The sequence below is a fragment of the Gadus macrocephalus genome, chromosome 18 (assembly GCF_031168955.1).
Source record: "Gadus macrocephalus chromosome 18, ASM3116895v1".
NCBI lineage: Eukaryota > Metazoa > Chordata > Actinopteri > Gadiformes > Gadidae > Gadus > Gadus macrocephalus.
In genome coordinates, this window is record NC_082399.1 from 20,802,362 (window position 1) to 20,818,263 (window position 15,902).

Consider the following 15,902-nt stretch of genomic DNA (forward strand, 5'->3'; position numbering starts at 1 on the left):
TTGCGAGTTGCAAGTCGTTGCAAGGTGAATCTTTGGTCTGAACTGGGCTTTAGAGAACGAGCTCCGTAGGTTTGGCAAGTTTGCCGGTGGATTTAAAACGGTGAGTTTTAAATCAACCTCCTCATTTTGAGGAGGTTGACTTGTATAGTGAGGAACAGATCGAGCCTAAGAAACAGCAGGCTCCTGTGGCTGCGGAGAACCTGAGCAGTTCTCAGTCTGCAGGCACTGAAGCAGCTTCCACAAGTTGTACAGGCAAAGATCCCACTGTGATCACCAATGAAGGAAAGGGTATGTTAAATAGTCAGGCATCCTGTGAAGGGGAGGACATGGAGTATGACTCTGAGTCAGATACAGTATCTAGCATAGGTGAAGCTTCCAATAGGAACACAGATCTCTATTCTTTGGAGGAAATAAATCAATTTCTGGATGTGACATTTAAAAAGTCTGTTAGACTGAATGACTACTTCAGTGACACTGAAAAGTTCATCAGATTGGTTGATGTACTGAAAAGATTGGTCGGTTTTGACCTCTTGGATGAAAAGAAACGCTTTCGCCTCAAAAAGCTTATTACAATTCTGAGGAAAGCGAAAAAAGGTAAAACTGCTAAGAAGACTAAAAAGTAACATGATCATGTACCACACGGTGTTTTACCTCTTTTATTGTTCCTTGCTTTGTTCATTGTATCTGTTTCTCTTCTCTGACCTCTATGCAGAGCCTTAAAATAGGGTCTTTGAACATCAATGGTGGAGGGAGAGACAGACACAAAAGGGCATTAATCTTTGAAGTCGCCACTCAAAAAAGGGTTGATGTGCTGTTTTTGCAGGAGACGCATACTAATCCAGCAGACGAGATAGATTGGGGTTTATGGTGGGAGGGTTCATGTACCCTTAGTCATGGCACCAACCTTAGTGCAGGGGTAGCTGTTCTGTTCAGAAAAGATGCCAATGTAAAGGTTCTATCTTCTACTGTGGTGGTGAAGGGCAGGCTTTTGATAGTCAGGGCAGTAATAGAGGGCTCTGTATTCTGCTTTGCTAACATTTATGCCCCAAATCGAGGAACAGAAAGAGTGGGTTTTTTCGCCCTGCTGGAAAATGAGGTGGGGAATTACAAGCATGATCATTTCATCTTTGGCGGGGATTTTAATTGCACCCTGGACTTTACTATAGACAGGACAAGTGAAGAACCCCACCCACAGTCATCCCAGAGCCTTAGCAGTGTCATCGCACACCTGGATCTGTTGGACACATGGAGGGTAAAACATCCGCAATCCAGACAATACACATGGGTAAGGGTCCGCAATAACAGGGTGAGTGCAGCTAGACTAGATAGGATTTACATTTCCAAAAGTCTCAGCTCTAGATTAATCCAAAATCACATAAATCCAGTTGGCTTTACTGACCATCACTATGTCAGCGTAGATTTGGTCATTTCGCCAGGTGAAAGGGTGTGGTCCTACTGGTCTTTTTACAGTAGACTTCTGCAGGACCGTACAATTCAGGAGCTTGAAGTCAGTATTAGGAACATTGAAAAGGGGTCACATAGGGTTTTGGATCCCACCACGGGTCATCGGCTGCAGGAGAAGAGATTGGAGTTGAGCTCCCTCCTGCAGGAGAGAGTGAAGGGAGCTCTTGTCAGGTCTCGCTTCCTCCAGCTAAAGGATATGGATGCCCCAAGCTCTTTCTTCTTCAATCTGGAGAGATCGGTGGCACAGAGGAAGCAGATGACCTGCCTTAAGCTTCCTGGAGGCAGAGTGACTACCAGTCCGGGTGAGATGAGGACCCATGCGATGGATTTCTACGCGGACCTCTTCGGGGCAGAACAGTGCAGCATGGAGTGCTGTGAGGAGCTCCTGGAGGGGCTTCCTCAACTCATCCCAGGAGAGAAAGCTGCTCTGGACTCTGAGCTGACTCTGGACGAGTTGACAGCCGCTGTCAATCAGATGGCATCAGGGCGGGCACCAGTGATTGATGGTCTCTCCACTGACTTTTAAAAGCGATTCTGGAATATCCTTGGACATGATTTACATGGGGTTTTATTTGAGTGTTTCAGAACAGGATCGCGTCCTGTCTCGTGTCAGCGAGCTGTGCTTTCCCTGCTTCCCAAGAAAGGAGACCTGGCCTTACTTAAGAACTGGAGGCCGGTTGCTCTCCTTTGCACGGACTATAAGGTGCTTTCCAGAGCCCTATCCAACAGACTTAAGGACATCCTGGGAATACTTGTACATACAGACCAAAGTTATTGTGTACCTGATAGGAAAATTATGGACAACATTTTCCTTATTCGAGATATTATTGATGTGTGTAGATCCCATAATGTAGATTTTGGTATTGTTTCTTTGGACCAGGAGAAGGCCTTTGATAGGGTGGATCACTCTTATTTGTTTTCTGCACTTAAGGCTTTTGGTATAGGTGATGGTTTTCTGGCCTGGATTGGTTTATTGTATAGTGGTGCTCAATGTATGGTAAGGATGGGGGCAGGGCTGAGTCGGCCAATCCCTGTTCAGCGAGGGATAAGACAGGGTTGTCCTATCTCCGGTCAATTATATAGCCTAGCTATTGAGCCCTTGCTGTGTATGTTGAGAGGTCGGCTCAGTGGTCTCTCACTGCCGGGGTCCAATAATCTTGATCGTCCACTTACTGTTTCTGCGTATGCAGACAATGTTAATATTTTTGTCTCCAGCCAGGGGGTTGTTCAGTGTTTGCAGGATACCCTGTCCCTGTTTGAAAAGGCCTCATCTGCTCGGGTGAACTGGGCAAAGAGTGAAGCCTTATTGTTGGGACAGTGGAGGTCTCAGGCAGTGCCCAGTCTGCCTGGAGGTCTTGAGTGGGGGAAGGAAGGCCTGAAAGTGTTGGAAGTATTTTTGGGCACTGAGGGGTTTCAAAACAAGAACTGGGAGGGCGTTAAGGAGAAAGTGGGCGCTCGGTTGTCTAGATGGAAATGGGTGCTACCCCAGCTGTCGTATAGGGGAAGAGTTCTGGTGGCCAATAACCTGGTCGCCTCGACTCTTTGGCATAGGCTGATTGCTCTGACGCCACCGAGAGGCCTGATGGAGGACGTTCAGCGAGTCATCCTGGACTTTTTCTGGTCTGGCCGGCACTGGGTCCAAAAAAGGGGGGATGTGTGGTAGAAATTAATGAGTACATTCTATGGTAAACCATGATTATTATTAGGCCTTATATCTTAATGGTAGAAGACACATGATACCTGCAGAGCCTGGGGTCAGAACAGATGGTGGGACACAGAAATGAGCAGGAAGCTACGGGGTTAAGCCATGTTGACCTCAGCCTTCAGCCTTGGGTCATTTTGGCTACGGGGTTAATGCATGCTGGCCTCAGACTGGTGTCCAAAATCACTTTGTTGATAATATGCTGAGACGAAGATTGATGTGGGCGGAAACCTCCATTGGGACAAAGGAATTATTGTATGTGTGTATAAAGAGAAGCTGGAATCGATGTTCGAGCAGTGACTCTATAGATCTACTCAGGCTGTTATCGTTGTTGTTTTTCTTCACGATAAAGTATTTTGTCAATTCTTGCTCCGGACCCCTCGATTTATTTTACAATTTCTCTCTTGAATTAGTCTAAGTGCTTTATATCTCGGTTAATCTTCAACATATTGGTGTCACGAACAGGAGGAAATAGGGACTCGCCAGCTGCCGGGCCAGAGGACGGGACGCGAACGGATCATACGACCAGAGCTCAAGGGTAAGTTGTCTTGCCATATATAGGATAGAGTCGTTTGATCTGTTCTTGCCCCGTCTGAAACGCTCAGCAGCAGGTAAAGTGTCTCTTCGATCAAACGAACCAAAATTATAGATAAATGAACGAGTGAGAGATACGGGGGTCCCGGGAGAGATTGACGTGCACGCGAACATAGGCCATAACGCGTTCTGTGGTTCTAAATGACCAAGACGCTTTGTGGCTCCCTATTTCGATACGAGTTTTTGTTATTTGGTGTTTCGGTGTTTTGGTTAAATAGGCCTACTGTAAGTCCTGTGAGTGTCTTGTGGAGGAACGAATTAGTGGAAAGTTCTAACAAGGACAGGGCCAGCAGGCCCGCAGGTCGAAGGATTTTTTCTGACAGTATCCTATTTGGAGTTGAGTTGTCAGTTGGGAATGAATTCAGTCGTTTTTATTTGAGGAGCTTTCTTGGGATGTTGACTAGTGAATTTTAAATACTCATCTTGGGGCAGTTGACCTGCAGATCCTGCACCAATGATGGTGAATTTCTGATTCCGATCTTGCTATTTTGAGAAAACAGGCTTCTCGCACTTTTTGAATGGATAAGTCTCTTGGTTGGGATACCGCTTCAGGTGATTAGCTAATCCTGATCTTGGTGTCAGGGTGTGTGTGTTTCCCTGTGTTTCCCTCCTGTGTTGATTACTGTTCCCTCCCCTAATGTGTCTCAGCTGTTCCTCGTTGTGTTTGTTATTTAAGCCCTTGTCTTTCCTTTGTTCCTTGTGCTGTCATTATAGTTTGTTGGTCCTGCGTGCTCTCTGTGGCTACCTGTGTTCCCTTACTCCCTGCTCCTTGCTCCTTGCCTTAGCCTTTTGGCAGAAATAAAGTGCTGTTTCCTGAAACCGTCTGCGTCTGGGTCTTACCTGCCTGCCTGCACCCGCAACCCTCTAACACTTGGTGTTTTGAGAAGTTTCTTGTTTGTTCTTGATCTGTTCGAATGGTTATGTATTCAGCCATTATTTTAAAAGAATGGGCTTGTTGTTTGACGTTCCGTTTGAATGAGTTTGACCCGCTAATCTTCCAATCACGCTGCAGTGTTGGATCTAAAGAAAGGGCCAGTCTGTAACTCTGATCTTGGTGCTGTGTGGCAATAGGTTCTTGTTTAAAATTCTGGTTGATTGATTATCCATCCGACCGTTCATGTTTTAATCAAAAGGCCAGTTTTTACGCTCGGTCAACCTTTTATTTGTAATTCTACAAATAATTCAGAGATTTTTCGATATACTCTTAAAATTGTATAAATCTGTTTATTTCTGTATTCAAGCCGTGATAGGATTACCTCGGAGACTTGTACGGCACGTTTTCTTTTTAGTGGATTCTGTCATAAATAAATGAGGCTGACAGAGAATAGTTAATTTGTTTGAAGTAATTGATAATCATAAATGAATTAGACGAATAGAGAATCGTTAATTTGTTGAAGAAATTAATAAATGTGTAAATCTTCTTTGACTTAAACATTACCGTGCTGACTCTAACTGCATGTGCACGAGCAAAACACAGGTGACAAGCAGGAGCCTACAAAGCAGGGAGGGAGACGAGCGCCGGGGAGGAGTTCACATTTATAGCCTTAGAGACAATAAAATATTTAAACTAACTAGTAGAATAAACTCAAATAAATTGTATTAATAAATAGTGTATTTAAAAAAAATAATAATAATGAATAAAGTAATAAAGTAATAATTTAAAATGGCACCAACAGCGGTAGAGATTTTGAGCAAAAACAATCCATTGCTCAGAGATGAGATAACAAGGATCTCTGAGAAATGGGAGAAAGGAACAGCTAAAACAGGCACGATAAGGCCCATGGGAGGGACTTTTGATCCAATAATGTGTAGGGACATGGAGGTAGTAATAAGGAACTACAAACCTTACAGAAGTGGTAAAAAGGCCTTAGAGAAGAGAGACAGGGAGAAGTTAGTGCTGGCTTTGTTCGAAGAGGAGGGAGAGAGGTGGCGCGCATTACAACGGCCAGAAAAATAATCACAAAGGAAGAAGAGGCTCAACCTTTGCCTCTGAAGCTTGAGCCACCGCCGTACAAACCAACTAACATGTATCCACTGGTAACAGGCAACGTGGAATTTAAAGGGGAAGTCACACTAGATGAAGGAGATAATAAATGTAACACACAGGGGATGAGGGGCGCCAGTGTTGGGAAAGTTCACTTTCTACATCAGGGGTGCCCAACCAGTCGATCGCGGTCTACCAGTAGACCGCTGATCCCAAGTCGACCGCGAGGGGTGAAAAAAATCAAAAAAAAAAACTTGTGCGGGACATATACGCGCGGTAGCGCATGCGCTGTCAACAGTAGTTGAAAGCCGTCAACAGTAGTTACGCAGTCCTAAACGTTGGCATGGCTGAGGGGAAACAAGTTAAGACCTACCATTTTCACCCTGAGTGGGAGGAAGATAATATTGATTATTGTTGAGAAGACGCCGTGTGCAGACGGAATGAAACCCCCACTGAAGTCCGTAGGTCCACGATACAAACCACCACCCCCCCCCCCCACCCCCCCTCCACGATACAAACCACCACCACCCCCCCCCCCCCCCCCCCCCCGCTTGAAGGTAGGTTTGACTGGTAGATCTCGGGAGGTTCCGGGAATTCAACATTTTTAACTAAGTTCACAGTTCCAAAAAATGAACTAGTTCATAGTTATTTTTTTCAATATGTTGATGTGAGCTATTCGTTTTTTCCGGTATTTTGAACATTGAGCCCGCTTTGTGGTTTGTCTAGGATGAAATAGAGTGGTTGAATCAAGTATCGTCGCGAAATACAGTTTCTATCGTGTTTTATTGCACATTTAGCGCATTTTGTAAATCCCATTGATTTCTGTTGGAAGGCTCATTGCTTGTTGGCCGGAAACGTAAAGGCGGGTGGGTTCACGTTTGGTTGTAGTCTTTTTGCTCGGTTCTATCCCTACTGACACAGAGAACCGAGTGAAAAGACTACAACCAAACGTAAACAGCCCCCTTTTCCGTTTCCGGCCAACAAGCAATGAGGCATTCTAGTCCGCTGAGCTATGAGCCAGAGAATTAACGTTATGGATTGTACATATTCATAATTCGAAATTCGTCTCAGCCTTTACACCACAGATAATCCCGCTCCCTCCTCTCAACCTCTGCTGGACTACTATGTATCCCCACATCACGACTCACTACAATGAGTGCCAGGTCATTCAGCTGTTCAGCACCCAGGCTCTGGAACTCCCTCCCCCCACACATAAAACAGTCAGACACCATTACAACCTTCAAGTCACAACTCAAAACTCACCTGTTCAAACTCGCACACAACGTCTAACTGATCACTGTTTTGATTGTTTTTTTGTTTTGTTTTGTCTTGTTTTTGTTTTATTTATTTCTTATTGCTTATGTTTATTTAATTTTTTTTTTTTTTTTTTTCACAATGTCTTGTTTTTAAAAAAATGTATGATGACTATATGCTCTGTAAGGTGACCTTGGGTGTCTTGAAAGGCGCCTCTAAATTAAATGTATTATTATTATTATATACTATAGGGTCTAAAGCATATAACCGTGTTGTCTGATTACAGTTGAATTCATTTTTCCACAATTTAACAGCTATCGTTTTGAAAAATAATCACCCCGCCATTCGTTTCAATGGGATTCGGCGTTGCGATACTTTCAAGATAAAGTGTACATATTTATAATTAGAAATTCGTCCCAGCCTTTATACGACAGATACTATAGGGTCTATAGCATATAACCGCATTTTCTGATTACAGTTTAATGTAACAGTAAACTGAACTCACCGCAACTTCAAATTAACCACACAGAGATTAGCATGGCAACCGGTCAAACAACACGGCGTTCTGCGCGCGCATCCACCGTGTTGATAAACAAATAACCCCCATATTGAACGAAGTTAAACTAAGCTACCGTCCCGTTCACAGGCACCAGAATGAACTAGTTCACAGTAACGTTCATCAGGCAGTAATACAGTACGTTCAGTTCACGTTCGCCCAAAGTATGAACGAGTTCATGAACTACCGTTCAATGAACGCGTTCGGGCACAACACTGAGGGGCGCACCCATACACATGGACTGTTATGAGGGGATTAGGAAAGCAAGAGAAGAGTGTAGCAATGCTGACACTAGTTCTAGTGAGAGTGAAGATGAGGACGAAGATGAGACGAGTGGTGAGTGAGTGAGTGAGTGAGAAAGAGTTACATTGAGTTGAGTTAGAGGGGTCAGATGAAGTGATTTGTGAAGAGTGAGACAGAGAAGAGGAAGAGTGTGTGGATTGGCAACGAGATGGCGATGAGATTGGAGAAGGCTTTCCGGTGAGAATTTTCATTGGGGAGATTCATATCTTTCGATGGCCTTTTAAGATTAATAATCTAGTTTTGGAGTGTGTCCAAAAACGAATAAACCAGAAAGGAAAGGAAAGGATTACTGAAAGTAAAAATGGTTATGGAGATTTGTGAAAGCAAAGGAAGTAGGTGAAGAGAGGTAAAGAGAGGTAAAGAGAGTTAGAGAGAAGGAACGTAAGTAAGGAAAAACCGCCGGTGGGGGCTGGACAGAGAGACAACAGAGAGAAAGAGATTGAATTTGCATTTGTGCTGAATAGATTATTTGTGCGTTCGAATGTACTCTGTAATTGGTTCCTGAATGTAACCCATGTCCACTGTTTTAGAAAAAACGTAGAACCACCACTGGGATTGGTGATTCTGTGGTTCTTGGAGACTCTCCAACGCGTCGGAACACCATGTGGTATTGTTGGGAAAAATAACCTGATGAGCACATCATATGGCAGGCACATTAATATATAGTCGACTCTTGCTCTAAACCCAACGAACACATAACACAAACATGATAATATATAGTCAGGTCAAGACCGGAGCTGAAGGCCCCATCTCCCAGGCAGGCAGATGGTGGACACTCAGACAATGCACCAGTATCATCTCCAGAACGGGAGAGCCGTATTAATTTATCACACAGGAGACACCTCGAAGCTCTCCCCCACTAGAAGGAACACATGCAGATACTAGGGGCCTGAGAGCCACATTAATTTATCACACAGGAGACACTTTGAGAGCTCTTCCCCGTTAGGAGGAACCAAGAGATACACCTGCCCATACCAGGGCCTCAGAGCCACATTAAATTATCACACACGAGACACTTCGGGGGGCACTCCCCGTTTTAATTTATCACACCGAGACACGAGGAACTCTCCCCGTTACGAAGCTCTCTCAGGGCCTGGGAGCCAAAACACACAGAACCGCACACACCTCAAACGCACACACCTCATCGAGAGGAGGATACAGCATAAGACTGCATCACACAGGGACTCTTCACCTTCTTCTGAAGCAGACCTTCCACGGAGGCGAAGCTCCAGACGAACCATCAGCGCTGATTAGGGACTTAGACATATTCGATTTCTCACGCTTTATGACTCTGTATAACCGTTGCCACTTTACTTAATAAATCCAAGGTCCTCGTGCCGATAGACTTTATTACCTCTCCGTCTCATTTAATCTGATCCAGTAACTAGACAGACCGTTTTTCCCAACAGTATAGATCGTTACACAGAGCACTGGTGAGACAACGGGTTGGATCAGAGGGAGAAGGTGTTTGGAGAAGGGAGAGGAATGTATAGAAAGCAAAAAGGGCGCATGCGGACCGACCCGGAGGTAATAAATCAGCAGAGAGGTGGCTGGGGTCGGTTTAGCTCAGGAGGTAGAGAAGTTGTCTTGTAACCGAAGGGTTGCTGGTTCGATCCCCAGCTCCTCCTAGCTGAGTGTTGATGTGTCCCTGAGCAAGTTACATGGTGATCACAGGATTTAGGAATAATTATCTAGACTCCAAAACATGAGCAATTAGCGTTAAAAATGTTCTGCAAACCACACTCCACAGGAGTCAGTGGGTTCAATGGCGCCAGGGTAAAGTGACTCATCAAAAGAGGAGCTGACCCAACCCATGGACTCTGCGTGGATAGGTGGATGTTATTTTGGTGCTTGGACCTGACGAGGTCTAGGGGCCAAGATAACACAAATATTTTTTTTCCTTAGAGATTATGATAAGTAATAGACAATTCATGAAAAGTGATCTTATAATTTAGAAAAAACAATCGGCAATACTTACAAATTAGACCAAATAAGTATGATAAAAAGTTATCCACAATGACAAATGTCATTTAAAATAAATAAGTAAAATAAAATAAGAAAGGATGTGTGTGTGAGCCTGTTCTCGTGTGTGTGTCAGGGCTGCCGAGGTAGGGGAGAATCCTCTCCTACTCCGAGTGATGGAGTACACAAGGGGATACACAAGCACACTTCAGATAATACAATATGGTTAATTAGTAAATAGAAACAATGTATCAATTCAGTGTTGAACAAACTAGTTAAGATCAACATAGAGGGTTTGGGTTTGGTATAGTAGTGAATCAAAATATGGAAAACACTAAATGCAAGCAATAGGTAGAATAAAAGGTTTAATTAGGTCATCCAATTTAAATAGATAGTGAAGGGCAATCGGGTAGGATTATGAAGAGAATTGTGATTTTAAGTTACGGTTAAGACTAGGGATGTCCGATATTGGCTTTTTTGCCGATATCCGATATGCGATATTGTCCAACTCTAAATTTTCGATTCCGATATCAGCCGATAACGATGTCGATATTTGGGTTATTTTTCCTCAAACCTAATTTAGGTAACATTACATATCGCCTGTTGTGGAATTAACACAACATGCTTAATGTTATTGTGATGCCCCACTGGATGCATTCTTGAATGCAACAAGGCTCTCCAAATGTTAACATTGTCTGTGCAAAATAAGAAAAATACTTCAACTTACTGTAGCCATGTTTATTTTATTTTTTTTAATGATCTCAGACAACAGTTTGGATTACACTCTCCCTGAGATAATCTTGACAATGCCCACAACAAATAGGGCAAACTTGACTTCACAAATGATAAAACATTGTACCTGAACAACTATGTGCAACATAGCAGTATGTTTCTTTAACTAAAACTCATTGAGTTTTACAGTGGCATATTTGTGCATTTATTCAATTAAGGTTATTGAGTTTAACTCAATAACCTTAATTGAATAAATGCACAAATATGAGTCAATTACAATGTGCACTGTACTGCACAATTTTGAAAACATTTATTTGAGCTACAAAAAATACTTCAGGCTTGAGGTGAAATACAAAGAATTAAACATTTTAAGGTGTACAAATCTAAGCAGCCTATGTCCCTAGCCCATTACTTGGGCTAATGCAATCATTGGAATTATAAACTGGGCTCAATCAGCACTGCTCTACATGAGCAACAACAAAGATATGCAACATTAAGGTAGTGTGCAATAAGAACAAGGAAGGCACAAAGTTTCAGTCCAGACCTTCCAGAGTAGCAAACAAAGTCCTCCTTTAGTATGAGTCCAATGAACGGGAATAAAAGACTGGCCTTCATAACGGGCAATACCCACAATCATTAAAATATACACTGGGCTCAATCCACCCTGCTCTTTCAATGAGTAACAACAACATGTGCAAATAAAAACAAGAAAGGCACTAAAAATAAAATAAAATAATAAATAATAGAAATAAAAAGAGCTTCAGTCCAGCCTAGTAAACATAACTCTCCTTTAAAGTGCAACAAATGAGGCTAAAAGACTGATGCTGACTCGCCTATATGACTGGTCTAATTTTTTCCCATGTCCATATATGTGAGAGGTAGATTTTTCTGAATGAAAATAAGCATCTCAGCATTGTTGCAGTGTATGCGATTTCTCTTTTCGTCTATGACATGGGAGACGGCGCTGAATAGCCGCTCGCTGTCTACGCTGGTACAGGGCGCAGTGAGGTACTTGCGTGCAACTTGGGCAAGTGCAGGGAAGCGAATCTGGGTGGAGCTCCAGTACTTGAAAGGGCAAGCTGTCTTGAGAATGGTGGCTTCTCCCAGGTATGCATGAACCTAAATAAGAAGTAAAAACAAAACAGAAAAGTCGACTTACTTTTCTTCAAAGCACGGACAGGCATATGTTAATTTGATTCACTTTATGAACATTTTCATGTGAAGCACTCAACAAATCTGCTGATTTGCTGAGTTTATTATTTACTCACCTGTGTAGCTGTTTCGCCTGTAGTTGCTTGTTTGGCGACATCATTCTCTGTGAGGATTTTTTGGTACATGTCCTGCAGGCTCCCAGTTCGGGCCCTCTTAGGTGGGGGGTCCTGGTCCTCCTGGCCTGGATCATCTGCACTGGCACCAGCAGCGTCTTCTCGTTGATCATTGCCCACACTGGCCATTTCATCCACAACTATCAGCAGCATATTCCGTGCTTCCTCCTTCTTATCCGGGTCGAAATAACGGTCTTTGTAGCGAGCATCAACCATGGTTGCAATTGCATAAAGAGGTTCAGTTTGCACACCATCAAAGCGTTTACTGACAGCTTCGAATAGAGCATGTTTGGCTGTTTGCACACCTTTGTCTGATTCATCCGTCTTGGCAAGCAGCCGTGTCAGGGACACCACACCAGGGATGACATCTGCAGCAGTGGCCTCTGCAGCGCTGATGTCCCTGGTTAGCTGCTCAGAGGGTTCCAGGAGGGTGATCATCTTCTCCATAATCCCCCACTGGCTTGCTGTCAATGTTGTGGGGAGTTCATAATCAGCAGCATATGCACTCAAAGCCCTCTTTTGTTCCACCAGGCTCTGCATCATATAATAGGTGGAATTCCACCTGGTGGACACGTCTTGTTGCAGCTTTTTCACGGGCATATTGAGTTATTTTTGTATGTCTTCAAAACGACTGCACGCAAGTGGTGAGTGCTTGAAGTGTCCTACCACTCGCCTCCCAACAGCCAGGGCATCTGCAATACTGCGCTGAGACAGGGCACCTCCATTCACTGCGAGCTGTAAGGTATGTGCCATGCAGGGCAAACTTGGGACACCAAACTTCGCCGTAGCTTTAGCCATGTTCCGTGCGTTGTCTCTGACCACTACGTGCGCATTCTCCTTGGGGATTTTCCACGTCTCGAACATCCCTTCAAACGCAGATGCGATTGCTTCTGCCGTATGAGACCCGCGGCACTCTTGGGAGTGAAGCACAGCCTTTTTCAGCACAAAGTCTTTATCTAGCCATTGAGCAGTCAAGCTCAACATGCTAACCTGACTAACGCTTGAAGACCAGATATCTGTTGTGAAGCTAATGGATACAGCATCAACAATTAGCTTCTCGACGTGGCTGTAAACAGCACTGTACAACTCGGGTAGGCAAACATCTGTTAAATACCTGCGGTTGGGCATGGCAAAGCGTGGCTCGAGGAACTCAACAAGTTTGGTGAATCCGGCGTCTTGTACGATTGAAAAGGGCTGGTTATCCAGTGCAATACACTCAATGATTTTCCGATTTATGGCTTTTGCCCTGGGGTGGTCCTTGGCGTATTTCTGTTTTTTCTCGGTGGACTCTTTGAGCGTCAACTGAGTCCTTGTTTTCGGTGCCTCCGCCTGTCCCTTTTGCTTCTTCTCATTGCTTTGCTGCACAAATGCCGCGTAACTCTCTGAATGATTCAGCCTGAGGTGGTTGATTAAATTGGAAGTGTTGAAGGAAGAAGTTTTGGTTCCGCCTCGCATAACTGATGCTTTGCAGTCATTGCAAATCGCAAGTTTAACGTCCGAAGGAGACACTTGAAAATAATTCCAAACCGCAGACATAGTGTTGAAACAGAGCGAGCAAGTTTGTAGCCATCCACGCTTGTTTGTTTGTAAGGTTCAAGACGCAGCTTGATGAGGTCATCATCTGTGCGCCGGTAAACGCTTCAGGAGCGCATAAGAACTATTTGGGTGTAACGCAAGCATTATTTTATCGGTTTTAAGGCAAAAAATATCCGATACCGATATTTACAGATATTACATTTTTATGCTAATATCGGGCCGATAATATCGGTGGGCCGATAATATCGGACATCTCTAGTTAAGACAGAAGTAAGTCGCCCAATATTGAAAATGCAAGTTTTAATATTGTGATTTTTGTTTTCTTTCACATCTCCCTAGTTCAGGACAATAGGTGGATTGACGCCACATCTGCTGGGAAGGAGTCATACATGCTATGTTGTCAAATTGGATTCGGAAGTAGTGGGTTTACCTTTCAAATGCCACTACTGCTGCTGCAACACTTTAATAATTTTAACTCTGATAAATTACCTTTTGTTTTATAGTTGCCCTGATGTGTATCTTTTACGCACACACACGCTGCATAGGGCAGATGCGGCTGAAGACTCTGTCTCCATTCCTCCACTTTGCGATCTATACCACCATATAGGTGGGGATTGATCGTATCCCAGGTACGGCATCCTGCAATAAGCCAGTATGGAAGGCTGGTTAGCCAACGACGGGTAAGATCCCACCTTGAAGCCCGGGACAACCTAAAACAGGCACAGTCACGATTACTTGGCAGAGTCACTGTGAGCATTGGCTCACTTGAACATGAAGTGACGAACTGCAACCATCATAGGAAAAGCCGGCTGATGAAAGGTGGAGGGGGTACAGGAGTCAGATATGTCAACTCTGGCAGCAGAGGTGGTCTTGGAACGGGACATGTCGCGTTTTATTTTATTTTATTTTACCTTTGTGGTATAGAAGCCCACTAACGCATGTACGTTTTTTCGGTTTAGTGCATGACTTTGGAACAGCGTGGTTTCAGGCGGCTGATGGTAAACCCACCCATATTGGGCTTTGGATTTGGACATACTAGTTTCGATTTCCCTTCCCAAAAGATTGGTTTCAGTTTGCTGATGGTTACTTACGGTTAGACTTTTTGACGTTGGTTGCACCAACGGCGTTCTTAGATTTACTTATCATTTAATGCGCATGGTTCTGACCATTGCGCAAGGGGGGAGGTATTGAGGAGAATTAGAAAAAAATTAGAAAACAAGGTTTTTCTTCACCATACTTGCAAACAATGATTGACATCCAGCTAAATGAGTGTTAAATATTTGAAAAAACAGTGTTCAACCGATGGGTAGAAGCAGTCCCATCAAAAGACCAAAGTGCGGCTACAGTAATCAAGTTTCTGACTAGAGAAGTCATGCCAAGGTTTGGAATTCCGTCACAAATTAGCTCAGGCGATAGAGCAGCATTTATTCAGAAAACACTCAAACAAGAGATTTAACATCTGCATGTCAAATAAAGACTAGTCCGTGTCTACATTCCTCAAATCACAAGGTATGGTGGAGAAAGGAATGGGACGCTTAAGACAAAGATTAACAAAATTAAATTAGAGTACTAAATTAAAGGACTAATGCACTACGACTGACACTAATGAGTTATCGCATGAAAACTAACAGAATGACGCATTTAACCCCGCATGAAATGCTTACGGGTCGACCCATGCCTTCACCTGTCATTCGAGGGCCTCATAAAGGACCTCCATTAGAACAATTGGAAACTGAATTAAGACGCTATATGGGACAACTAACTGGCATACACAGGCTTATTTTTCAACAGGAGAAAGACAGAGTTCCAGAGTTGGAGAAGGAGCCACCAAGGGGGGTCGAGCCAGGTGACCAAGTGTACCTAAGGGTGTTCAAGGCAAGGCAAGGCAACTTTATTTATATAGCACTTTTCATACACAAGGCAGACTCAAAGTGCTTCACATATAAACATTGTCATACAATAAAATAAAATAATAGATATTTAGCTGAAAGCTAAAGCAAACATAAAATAGAAAAAAGGCATTTTAGTATTAAAATAGAAAATAAAGGCAAAGTTAAATGTATTTAAGATTTAGCAGAAAGCTATAGCAAACATAAAAGTCTTCAGTCTTGTTTTAAAGGTGCTCAGAGTTGGGGCAAGTCTTAAATCCTCTGGGAGTTTATTCCAGCTATTTGTTGCATAGTAACTAAATCCTGCTTTCCCATGTTTTGTGTTTACTCTGGGGATAATTAACAGATTGGTCTCAGAGGATCTTAGTGGTCTAGAAGCAGGGGCGGACTGGGGGAAAAAAGTGGCCCGGGAGTTTCTGTCAGACCGGCCCACTCAATACACGCGCGCGGCCCACTAAGTACACGCCGCGTTGCCCACTCAATGGATCGCGCGTATCGAACAGTCAGTGGCCTTCTGGGAAAAATACCCATACACTTAACATTATTTTGGATGATTACAAAGAAATTACATCATATATGTATGTTTGTTTTTTAATAACAT

At 43.5% G+C, this 15,902-nt stretch overlaps 1 long non-coding RNA gene across 1 annotated transcript; it reads left to right on the forward strand.

Annotated features, from left to right (window-relative positions):
* Positions 1-3,109: 3,109 nt before the first annotated feature.
* LOC132446521 (uncharacterized) lies at positions 3,110-14,041 on the forward strand. Its single transcript, XR_009522896.1, has 2 exons — positions 3,110-3,704; positions 13,916-14,041. It is a non-coding gene; the product is annotated as an uncharacterized LOC132446521 (long non-coding RNA).
* Positions 14,042-15,902: the final 1,861 nt, after the last annotated feature.